This window comes from Schistocerca americana, chromosome 6, assembly GCF_021461395.2.
Source record: "Schistocerca americana isolate TAMUIC-IGC-003095 chromosome 6, iqSchAmer2.1, whole genome shotgun sequence".
Classification (NCBI taxonomy): domain Eukaryota; kingdom Metazoa; phylum Arthropoda; class Insecta; order Orthoptera; family Acrididae; genus Schistocerca; species Schistocerca americana.
In genome coordinates this window covers 434,308,793-434,320,896 of record NC_060124.1, presented here as the reverse complement: position 1 = coordinate 434,320,896, position 12,104 = coordinate 434,308,793, and the positions used below count along the sequence as shown (strand labels likewise).

Sequence of the window (12,104 nt, the reverse complement as noted above, 5' to 3'; positions counted from 1 at the left end):
AGTCTTACTGCTGCTGATGGGTGCTGATCAGTCTGGAGGATGATCAATGTCTGTTTCCTAGTGCACTGTTCTTGGCTCCGAGCTCTACTACTGTCCATGACAATACAATATTAATAATGCATCCATCCATTAATATTGAGTGAGATGGAGACAGAGAGAAAATTAGCATTTAGATGTTTTACTTGAACAAATATCAGATGGGCAGCTCAGCGACTCCATTTACCACAAGCTAATACATATTTTCACTGAGCAAAGCTTTCATTATTCAGCCCAAAATAACACAGCTTTAATCACATTGATACATTGAGCTAAAACTATTTCTGACAAGGGTCACTTGCACTTCAATATAAAATACCTGAAAAAGGTGTAACAAATGAAAAGGCTATAGTGAAAAAGACATCAAGTTACCATCTCTAACAAATGGAAACACAAAGATAGTTAAACATCTTAAAATGATCAGCTTATAACATTTCTTCCTTCCTTGAATGTACAGTATATAACAACAAATAAAGTAAGGAATCTTCATCCAGTGAAGATTAGAGAGATTGTGCGTGCTGTAAAAGATGGCCTTGGCATCAGTGTTACTGAAATTTATAAAATTTCTTGTGAATATGGTAACAGTTACAGTCTGTACACACAATTTCAGAATACTGCACAGGGCACCAACAATACATTAAGTATCCTGAGTTTGACAGAGCTACTGTTGCTGAACTCAGTCTTATGAACAGACATGCAATTAAGTTTTATGAAATGGAAATCTTGTCTCAAGCTTCTACGTAATAAGACACTATCATAAAGGAAGCTGTTGCAATCAGAATGTGCAACAACTTTAGCTGGAACAGTGGCTATACACTTGTGGTGTGTGGAAGTAGGTGCTTTATGCTGAAAAGATAGAGAGAAATAAACTGAATTATCAACCATCTAATGAAATCTGTATCTCTACCAATGTTTCCCATTGAGATTATACAGGTCAGGATGGTGTCAGCAGCTCAGTTGGGCATCTGGGAGGTGGCTGGTTTCCAGCATGATAAATGCTAGGATTCAGAGAAACATTGGTTTTATTCCAAAGAACTACCACTAAGGGGTACAATATTTATGGGAACTAGCTACACTGGCTACAGTGACGGAGGGAACCGCACATGGTCCAGGAAGAGCATTTTACCCTCAATAGGACAGATTGGTGGACGCATCCAGAGGGTAAGGAATCTAGCAGGCAAGAGAGTGACCTGCTGCTTAGAACGCTACCTCACTGACCCCCTTGTGTACCTCATGTAATGGAACCTGGTCCAACCATTGGTGGGTTTGTGGCATAAAGTTGGCATCTCCCCCTAAGCAATACCATGGTGGCATCCTTAGCTCTGAGCAATAGCACATGGCACATGGGAACCAGCCACAAGTACTGTGGAGTAGTTTACATAACTGCTCATGGCATTGTCTGAGACTATGTTAAAATGATTGAAGTAAAATACAATAAAAAGTTTTTACCATTATTACCCATTACCATGAACAATTCCTTTGCCCTTCCATGAGAGCTGGTGATGGGTCTGTGATTTTTATAATGGTGCTGGTGTTGCTGACACTAATCATTCTTAATGATTATTATAAAATACACATTATGGGTAGGGGGTACAAATTTGTGATTTTACTTTACAATATCATTATCCTTTCATGTCACTTAAGTCATTAATAATTGGACTGTTAATGCCCTTTTACACACTTTGTGAAGCCATCAGAGTTGGTGCAGCAGCCTGGTAGTCAACTGTGTGTATGGAGCCAAGGTGGTGATGGGTGCAGTGAGGACAACCAGCTGGGCTGCAAGTAAGTCAAAGTGTGTGGTTGCCAGGGTACCATAATATGGTGCTGGAGTTGAGGTGGCTAGAGGGATGGCTGGCCGAATGAGGGTGTGTCAAGTACCAGTGACTGCAACACTCACAGGTGGGAATTGTATCAATGGAGGCTCACGTGACACACAATAAACAAGGGGTAAATTAAAAGTAAGTGATAGATACAAAGGCAGAATCAGCCTGTAACAGGCATAATTGTCAGCTGAACAAACCAGGTATCAAACATTTTCATTACAAATAGTTAGTTCATTTTTACTCCTGGCATTTGAAAACAATTTTCCCATAAAATTGTTTTTAACTAATTTGTATAAAACATGAGTAGACAGTTATACAAAATTCTATAGCTTAACCTTGTGGGAGGGCCATGCCTGTGAAGTAGTGTGACTCATTAGACATTACTCACAGTACTCACTGTCTGGCTGGGGATCTGCTACAACCTCTGGTAGTGACTTGCAGGATTTGCAATAGCCATATTTATACAAAATCCATAAAATAAAGCCAAGCATTCAGTATCTTATGTTAGTGACATACTTGGTTAATTAATTAGGATACTGTAGATGCCTTTTGGCAAGAACTGAGTAAAGCAAGATGGACCACTGCAAAAAGAGAGGAGCAGTATCTCGGTATAATGTGGCTGGAAAAGAATGTGATAGTCTTCATACTGTCAGAGGGATTAGTCCCAATTTATCCAGCTATCCTCCTCATTGACAGAAGAAAGAAATACATAATAGAGCTGAAAACATGGCAAGAGGATAAGTGATAAAAGGAAGAGGGTAAAAATATTAAATGCAACAGCTTGCAGTCATTGGCACCCATTGGCAGTTCTAGCAGAATGGACACACATGCACTGTGCCCCATCGGTAGCACAAATAACCATTTTGCCAGAATCTATCCAAGCCTACATAGTCTATTGCAGAAATCAACAGGTGCCTATCTCACGTCAGTCAACAGATTACACATTTTGGTATTTCTGTTTGCCTAAGGGGTAATGGTGTGGCCACTAAGTGAGTTCTTAACAAGTCAGTGTGCCTTATTTTGGTATACATGATAAAGCTTGTGGCATGGCCATTAGTACCAATGAATCTGAATGTATGTTAATGCAGGTAACTACTACCAGTTCTCATGGGCTAATCTTTTTCTATCTTCTGTTTCACTGGGGATTGCTACTGTACCTAAATTATTGAAGTAACATGAGTCATGGCAAAAACACTGTGGTTGGATTTAGTGTGAAAAGTATTTGTTGCATAAAGTGCACTGTGTACACATCTTTCAATGAGAGAAAATAATTATTTACAATATTTAAAAAAGGAGGTATGTCATCATATTTCAGATGTTTCCCTCAACTGGTATTTTCAAATGAACAAAGTTGCAGTAATGTGAGATATCCATATCTGCTACTTCCCAATAGCTCAGTCTGAGCATCCTCTTACTGCACTGTACATTTTTATACATGATACAATGAAATAAAAATATGCTTCAAAGTGGGGAGGGAAGCTCAAAGTGAGGGAGTAGATTGTCAGATAAAACATAAATACATAATAAAAAACAAATAAATGTAGGTGGACCTCCAAAATCTTATGCTAAACACAATAAACATTTTCACCCACATTATTTTAGTAGCTAGAGTAGGGGCTGTTGGGATACCTTTCCTCTCATTATCTCTGTTGTCATTTACTTCTGCTTCTAGCTTGGTTTGTTTCATGTGAAGGTACTGACCAATGTGTGCCTAACTGTTCTACCTATATCTTACAGTGCATCATGAATTCCAATATTAGTTCTACTTGTTAATAAGACGTGATCTTCTTAATAATTCTTCACTCTCCCAAATGCTTTAATACTGGTATGATATATTCATTAATGATATTGTATTATTAAGCATTTTGTTTCTATGTGTCTATACTCTTTATTAGCACTGTTGGCCTTTGCAGTGATTTATTCAAACTACCTGCAATATTCTATGAATCATTGTGCTGCACTGAAGATTGTTGCAGATAGTGGCAGTTGATCTCCCAGTGACAAACTTACCTTGAAGTCTGAAAGTTGCAAGTCATCATGGTAAATCATAGAAAGTAGTTTAAATGTGTTTTTCTTTTCATACTACTCCACATAGTTTCCAGTAAATGAAAATAACTGATTCATCTCAAAATGGTTATTTCATGTTCCCATGTATCATTTGTTCATGTGTAGTTACAATCACAGTACTTCAAAACTAAAAGTTGTGTGTTTTGGACACAAGCTTGGGCTTGTAGATGATGTCTTGACAAATAACAGATGGTCCCTTTGAGGAGAAAGAGCTTGGGACTGAACGGCCATGAAACTCCATCCAGTATTACAGTGTCGTAAGAGGCTGTATCTTCAAAATCAACATTTTGCTAATAATTTGTAGCAATAATTTTTATATCTGTTTTGCAAGGGCATGAATAGCTGTGTTTGATAAAATAAATGCAGTGTTTTTAATGTGCAAAGGGGAGATAATGGGTGTATTCCAAAGTTTCCTCACTGTGTTATGTAAAGGTGCTGGATGCTGCAACTAAGTGAGGCTTGCCACAGTTGCTGTGGCATTATACCAGCGGTATGTGTTGTAGTCAGCAGGAACTGGTACCATTTCGGTAGCCAGTATACCTCCAGAGCATGAGCGGATCACTTGGCAGCACTATGATGACCAACATTCACGCAGCTAAGAAATGCTGGAAACTGTATCTGGCTCACTGGCGCAGTGATAGGATCAATACTCATTTGGAATACTCAATAGTCTTCTGTTATCATTACATATGCAAAACTCATAGTTTACTTCAATTATTTTTTGTGACTTAAAACTGTAAATACTGCAGATTGATGAGCTGGTTGCACTTAGATGCTGAGATCCTTATACTGGAATTGTTGCTACAAAACAAATGGTAGTTCTCACCCTAATCTGAGTGAAGCATTACTTGATATGATCAATAATGGGTATTACTTACATTGTATTTTCAATATAACTTCACAGTATTTGTATTCTAATGTACAATTTCTGCTTGCTTTGAAATCTCTACTAGGAGTAATTTATTTGGGCAGTATTTGACTTTACTGGAGTATTATATTGTCTCTCTCTCTCTCTCTCATGTAACAAGTATTTCCATGAAAATGCATATCGTAGCAATCTCTTGCTAAAATATGAATCTCTATTAATCACTCCTGCTACAGTGACAGATAGAATGGCCAATATACCAGAAATTGTTAATTGAAATTCCCAATACGACTGGTATACTTGTGTTTATTCAAAACTATGTCGATTATGGTTTTACTTCTTCAATCTATTAACCATTTGTGAGGCCTTTTGCAACATTTTGCATCTACTTGACTTATAGTGACACTATGAAGATTGATACTTTTTCCTAGAGGCCTTGTGGAGGTCTTTTGTCTCCCTGGACCTGCATTAATTAAAGTTAAGCAATGCATTATAGTGTTTGTAACTACTTATTCTCTTTAGTCTTTCTGTTTCTGACAAAATGTATGTAGTAGGCAATGCCTAACTTACATAACTTGTGACTGCTGTATCGCAAACTTACTCATACTTTCACATTTTCCTGTAACTGGCAGGAATTTGCCACAACTGAAAGAGCATTTACTAATTAGCTCACTTATTATCATTTACTTCTCATGACTTGAATCTTATCATTTTCCTCTGCTCTAGCTGCTGATGCTTAACACTATGATTATAACATAACATGACACAACTAGAAGCATAAAAGAGCGTATGCAGCCTTTCAACGCTAACATAACATGACACAACTAGAAGTGTAAAAGAGCATAAGCAACCCTTCAAACTTTTTTTTTTTTTTTTTTTTTTTTTTTTTTTTTTTTTTTTTTTAGTGAAACAGAAACAGATACAAACAAAACAAATAGTTAAATGATTCATATCTTTCTTGTCCTATTTTGATACATTTTTATCACTACATCTTTCTCATTTAGTCCCTGAACCTCAGTGCTTAAAGATGCTTGTTTCTTAAAACATAGTGAGGACATGATGGTAATACCCTTTCTTTCTTCGTTTTCTGCTTTGTCGAGGTGACCCTTTATCTATGAGTGTGACTTTAAGGGTAGAATCAGGTGGTGCTGCTTGAGGTGGGACAACTAGGTTGTGATATGGCTTCAGCTGATCAAAATGTACTACTGTAGAACAATCAGAAAACTAAATTTTGGCATTCACTGGGAAGATGATCTGTAATAGAGAGTAGGGGCTGTCATACCCAGGAGTGAGCTCAATTCATCGCTTTTTTCCGATGGGATTTCAGAACAATACTGAATCATCGGATTTATACTAATGGAGTGTAGTGCCTTTGTTGCTATGTTCTAGCTGCTTTTGTGTGGCTTTTAAATTACTATATTTAACTTGTTTCTGTATGGCTTTGAGATGATGGGCTTGTCTTGTCACTTCATCTAGACTGACATCAGGGGGCAATTTGTCAACCTCAAAAGGTGAATTCAAGGGTCCGACATAGACTGCTTCATATGGTAAGTATCCTGTTGCCTGATGGAAGTAACTATTGTAAGCTGAGGCAACAAATTCTACATATCTGTCCAACACTAAATGGATCTTCTCTACATAATTCGAAAGCATTCACACAATAGATTTGTGCACATACTTCAGGTGCCTGCTGGCTTTAAGTTGAAAGGGTGTAGTTCACCATTTTTTGATTTGTAGCATTTTGTAAACCTGTACAAACAAAACTGACATGAAATTTGAACCTTGGTCAGTAAGTACTATGTTGGGGCTGCCAAACAGCAAGGCCAAGTGACTGACAAATGTGCACATGACTGTATCTGCAAGTAGTACAAAAATTAGGCACCTGGAAAATTGATCAAGGATTGAAACTATATATTATTATTATTATTATTATTAGCGAATGTCCCCATGGGAGAACGATAAGCAGGTGATTAACATTTCTTAATGTTCTTCTTATTTCCCCAGTATTTCTTCATTGCCTCCCCAAAGGCCTTCTTCCTTTCTTCGGTCCACTTTGGTCGGAAAGGTTTAGATTCCGTCTCTGGAGTAAACTTCCACTTGTCGATTTTTCTTCTGAATGTATCCCGGTCTGATGTGTTTGTTATGTCAATTTTTGCCTTTTTCAAATCCTTCTTAACTTCAGTTACCCAGGGTATTGTTGCCTTAAGTGATGTCATATAGTCCAATAGACGTTTAGTTAACCTGTTTCCAGGTAATCTGTCTATATGTCCATAAAACTTCATCCGCCTCTTCCTGATATCTGCCTCGATGTTTGATATTTTTTCGGTTGTCTCGGTAGTCTGCAGCCTGTATCCATCTTGTGTGTATCGTGGTCCTAGGATTTTTCTAATAATTTTTCTCTCTACTTTCTTAATTTCGTGTAAATCTAATTTTCTATTCAGGGAGAGTGTTTCACTTGCATATGTGACTGTTGGTTTGATGACTGTGTTGTAGTGTCTGATTTTAGTGCCTTTTGATAGACATTTCTTGTTATATATATTTTGAATAAGTCCGAATACTTTCTTGATTTTCTGTAATCGGTTTTTTTGTGCTATTTTCTCAAGTCCTGTTGGTTCAATAACTTCACCGAGATACTTAAAGTGCTTGACTCTAGTTATTTCACCATACTTTGTTTTTAGTTTCGAAATATCTAATTTTGAGCAGATGAATTCTGTCTTCTCAAAGGAGATTTGCAGGCCAACCTTCTCAGCACATTCTTTAAGTGTCTCAATTTGTTTTACTGCTGTTTCTTCACTGTCAGTTATAATTGCCAAGTCATCTGCAAACGCTAAATAAGGGATGTTCAATTTTCCTTTACCTCTTCCTAGTTCAATTGGCTTCCAAAAGCTTTGTTTCCTTAGTGTTACTTCCCACTCTTTCATAACTTTGTCCAAAACTATATTGAATAATAGTGGTGAGATCCCATCTCCTTGTCTTACTCCTGTTTTAATTGAGAATGGTTCCGAAATTTCCCCTCTGAATTTAATTTTTGATTTGGTTTCTGTTAGTGTTTGTTCAATTAGTTTTCGGGTTTTAGTGTCTAGGCCTCGTTCTTCGAGAATGTGACATAGAGACTGTCTGTCTATGGAATCGTATGCCTTTTTGAAATCAACGAATGTGCAGATTATTGGTTTTGACCTGATTGCTTTAATCTTTAAAATAGTTTTAAGGTTGAATATCTGTTCCAGGCATGATCTATTAGGACGAAAGCCTGCTTGGTAGTCTGAAATTGTATGTTCTAGTTGTTCTTGTGCCCTCTTTAGGAGACATGCAGATAGAATTTTGTAGGTAACTGGTAAAAGTGAAATGCCTCTGTAGTTGTTTACGTCTGATCTTTCTCCCTTTTTGTGCAATGGGTGAATTAGTGCACACTTCCACTCCTCTGGGATATTTTCTGTCTGCCAAATTTCTTTGATGATGCTAGTGATCTCTTTTAACGAATTTGGACCAAAGTTTTTCAGTAGTTCAGCTACAATTCCATCTTCTCCCGATGATTTATTATTTTTGAGTTTTCTAATGTGACTATAAATTTCTTCTTGAGATGGTGGTAGTGAAGTCTCATTCGTGTGTTCTGGTTGTAATCTGGGGAATCTTGTACTTGGTTGTGGGCAATTTAGGAGTTGTGAGAAATATTTAGCTAGTTCTTGGCAATTTTCTTTGTTAGTTAGCGCCAATTTTCCATTCTGTTTCCGGAAGCAGAGATTTTGTGGAGTGTATCCTTTGATTTGATTTGCGAATATTTTATAAAAATCTTGAGTGTTGTGGTTCTTAAAGTTTTCTTCAATTGTGTTTAGCTGTTCATTAAGGTATTTTCTTTTAGTTTGTCTAAGTATTTTAGCTGTTTGTTTTCTCACTTTGAAAAATGTTTGTTGTGTGGTTTCTGATTTGTCACAATTGTAATTTAAAAAGGCTTGTTGTCTCTCTTCTAATGCGTTATCACAATTCGAATTCCACCATGGATGCTTGGATATTTTCTTTAACGGAATCAAATCTCTTGCTTTCTGTATAATTTTCGTTCGGAAATCTTTCCAGTTGTTTGTTGGTTGTTTATCCCATGCTTCTGTAATTTCTGATTCCTTGATATTTTTCAAGTCAAATTTGGGAATTAGTGGTGATTTCCTTTGGCGTTTCCTTTTTGGAGTGAATTTAATTTTAACTCTGGTAAGGTAGTGGTCAGAATCTATATTTGCCCCTCTGCGGACTTGAACGTCGTGTATTTCTTTCTGGAAGTCATAGGAGATCGCAACATGGTCTATTTGAAATTCACCAAGCTGAAGGTTTGGTGATCTCCATGTTTTTTGTTTCTTGGGGTCTTTTCGAAGTGATGTTGTCACGATTTTTAGGTTGTTTTGCTGACATAACTCGATGAGTCTCATGCCGTTCTTGTTTGTGAATTTGTGTGCAGGGTAATTACCGACTGTTTTTTTATATTTCCTCTCTTTGCCAATTTGCGCGTTGAAATCCCCTAGAAGAATTTTTACATCCTCCTTTGGAATTTTGGACATTTCAGTTTCGAGTTTTTCCCAAAATTTTTCTGTCTTCTCCGGTTCTTTGAAACTATATATTTATTACTCTGATTACTTTGAGGAAGTATATCTAAGAAATCTAAGGCCACATTCTGGCAATGCTTGTAAAGGAAATTTGGTTCTTAGTGGAGGCACCCTCCATGCACAAGGCAGATATCCATTTGTTGGCCTCTGCACCAATATCACGAGTCTATTCTAGCATTTTGGCTCTTCTCCCATTATGACAGGCCTGTAGGCTGTCATGACATTGTGCCATAACATACTGTTGCAATTCTTTAGGTATTGCTATCCTGATCCCCAGTGGGGTTTTGAGGTATAGTATAACCTCTCCTGTGACAAAATCTGTGATTGTAGCATACTGATAGTATTCTACGTCTCTCTTCTGTGCCGCTTTCAATTCATTGATTGAAATAACACCTGTTTCAACAACTCTAACCTTTCTGCTTAGGCCATCAGCACTGCTGTGCAGTCAGCCAGGCTTAGCCAAACTGTGTAACCATATTCTGATAATTTTAATGCCCACCTAGCAAAGTAACTACTTAACTCTAAGTTTAACATTCGTACTAAAGCACCATGTTCTGTAACTGCAGTGAACTGGCATTCACACAAGTAACACTTACAAGTAATTTACTCTAAACTTGAGAGCAGACAATGTCTTCTCAGTAGTACTTTAACTAATTTCTGCTGAATTCATTTGTCTGGAAATGTAACCAATGGTCTTTCCTTAACATTCATACTAAAGCAGCATGTTCTGTAACTGCAGTGAACTGGCATTCACACAAGTAAAACTTACAAGTAATTTACTCTAAACTTGAGAGCAGACAATGTCTTCTCAGTAGTACTTTAACTAATTTCTGCTGAATTCATTTGTCTGGAAATGTAACCAATGGTCTTTCCTCACTATTATATTCCTGACTTGAAACAGCTCTGACAGCATAGTATGATGGAAAGAACAAAAGGTTTTTCAAAATATACCAGTAAGGGTGAACTAGTCAAAATTTCTTTACTTTTTCTCATTGCTGCCTCACACTTATCTGTTCATTCAAATATGCATCTCTCTTTAGTAATTTTGTTAATTGCTTTGTTATTGTAGCATAATCCTGCACAAAATGCCTATAATTGTTGGCTAAGCCTAGGAAAGATTGTAGCTCTTTAGCATTTCTTTGGGTTGGAAAATTATTCACTGCTTCAGTTAGCCTAGGATCTGGCTTAGCTCCACCTGAACTAATGATATGCCCCAGTACTGAACCTGTGACTGTGCAAAAGAACATTTCTCTAGTTTTAAACTCAAACGTGCACTTTGAAATTTAGGCTATACATTTCTCAATCTTTCAGCGTGGTCTTCAATTGTTTTTGCTAAAGTTATGATGTAGTTGAGATACACAAGACACATAGTAGGCTTTAAATCTCTCAATAATATGTCGGGAAATCTTTGAAATGTGGCAGGCACATTTCTTACACATGCAAAAATTCATACAGTCCAGACGGAATAACAAAAACAGTTTTAGGTCTATCTTGTGGAGCAATCAGAATCTGATGAATTCAGTATGAATGTTCAGGGTGGTAAAATATCTGCAATTTCCCAACCTGTCTAAGGTCTCATCGTATTTGTAACCTGTTCCCTTTTACTTTTTGAGTCTACTTAGACCTATTTTAACATGGATTTGCACCCTATCAAGAGGGTCATTCTGGGCAAGCAGGTTGACCAGAAAGTCTGATCTCAGTGGTACCCAGTCTTTGACTTCAATTCAAAGTACTTTTTCTGTTCCACTGCTAACTGGGACAGATGTGATAGTTTTCAATGCCCATGTGCATGGTTCAGTTGGAGCTTGTGAAGTAGGCCTCCCTTCACAGGTTCCTCACAAATGAGATGCATGCTCACTGTCTGGACAGTGTTCTGTATCACTGAAATCAACAGTGCACATCCTATTATCTATCACAGCTTGATACTGTGTTAGGAAATCATTCCCCAGGATTATATAAAAATCCTGTCTGCATTTCCTCACCACACCCATGTCAAATACATATTTCTTTCTTTCTATGTGCAGGTCTCTCCTCCCAATCCACTTGTATTATAGCACAGTGGCTTAGTTGCATGCTTATCACTGTGAGAAATAAACAGACCACTAATCCGGGTTCCTGTGCCTACCAAAATATTTATGGTCATCCTTCTGAGCTTGCCTGTTATAACTAAGTTAGGCACCTCAGTGGTTTGACCCCACTGTAAGGGGTTCACAGTTTTCAATGGGTGCAAGGCAGTGAGAAGCGGGGGCAAGGGTAGAGTAGTAGGGTAGGAGGGGCCTGCCCCACTCATTTCCCTTGGAATTGTTCTTCCATTGCAATTCACCCTACATTTACCCTTTCGCAGTGCACCTGGTTGTGATGGATTGTTCCACTAACTTTACTGACGCCGATCTTTCTTGTGTCCAACAGTATGACATTTCTTGCAGGAGGAAGCCCTACAGCACTCAATTGTATGATTGGATTCCTGCACTTTTGACAATAGTGTCATTTACAAACACATGCTGACATTGCTTGTGTGTGCTGATGAGGACACAAATCATCCTGCTTCCTCATGCAATAAAGCTAAGCTGAATGAGATGGGAGAGGAAATTCTCATCTCACTCCCTATGTGTCAGTTAATTCCCCTAATGAAGACATCATTTGCTCACAATTTGGCTTCTTCAATTAGAACTTAATTATCAGTTTGATCTCTACCTAGTGTATAAGACTGATAGGATACTGTTC

The 12,104-nt window shown here is 37.6% G+C and overlaps 1 protein-coding gene across 1 annotated transcript in view; it reads right to left on the bottom strand.

Moving 5' to 3' along the window:
• LOC124620192 overlaps positions 1–12,104 on the bottom strand; it is a 429,599-nt gene that overhangs the window by 321,383 nt on the left and 96,112 nt on the right. The gene's annotated exons all lie outside the window — the stretch shown is intronic.